The following is a 536-nucleotide window of genomic DNA, read 5'->3' as shown; positions in this document are numbered from 1 at the left end:
GCAGAAGAGAAATAAAAAGCAACCCCCACCTCCCTCAAAAAACAGAATTGAAGAAGAGGAGGGAAAGGGGGAGAGGGAGAAAAATCTACAGAAATGAAGAAAAAACAAAAGAAGAGTATGGGTCTCTCCGAGACGTCTGGGAGAGCAGACACTGAGAAAACTGACTTTGGAATGCAAACAATGAAAAACTCCCAGAATGAAGTGTCTCAAACTGCAAATGTAGATATCAAAACAATAATGGAGAGATTAAAAAGAATTGATGAGACACAAGAAGAAACTAGGAAGGAGCTGATATCTGAGATAACAGTAATAAAGAATACTGTGAATGAAATAAATAACAAATTGATAAGCATGGAAAGCAGAATTACCCAAGAAGAAGAAAGAATCTCAGAGCTTAAGGACCAAAATATAGAAATAACCCAAACTCTTAAAAACACAGAAAATAAGCTCAAGAAGACAGAACAAACCCTTCAAGAGATGAGTGACTACCTCAAGAGGCCTAATCTAAAAATAATCGGACTCCCTGAGGCAGAAAG

This window comes from Carlito syrichta, unplaced genomic scaffold (assembly GCF_000164805.1).
Source record: "Carlito syrichta isolate Samal-C Ts95f unplaced genomic scaffold, Tarsius_syrichta-2.0.1 Scaffold307213, whole genome shotgun sequence".
Taxonomy (NCBI): Eukaryota; Metazoa; Chordata; class Mammalia; order Primates; family Tarsiidae; genus Carlito; species Carlito syrichta.
The sequence above is the reverse complement of the archived record's forward strand: the minus strand, read 5'-3'. Positions refer to the sequence as shown.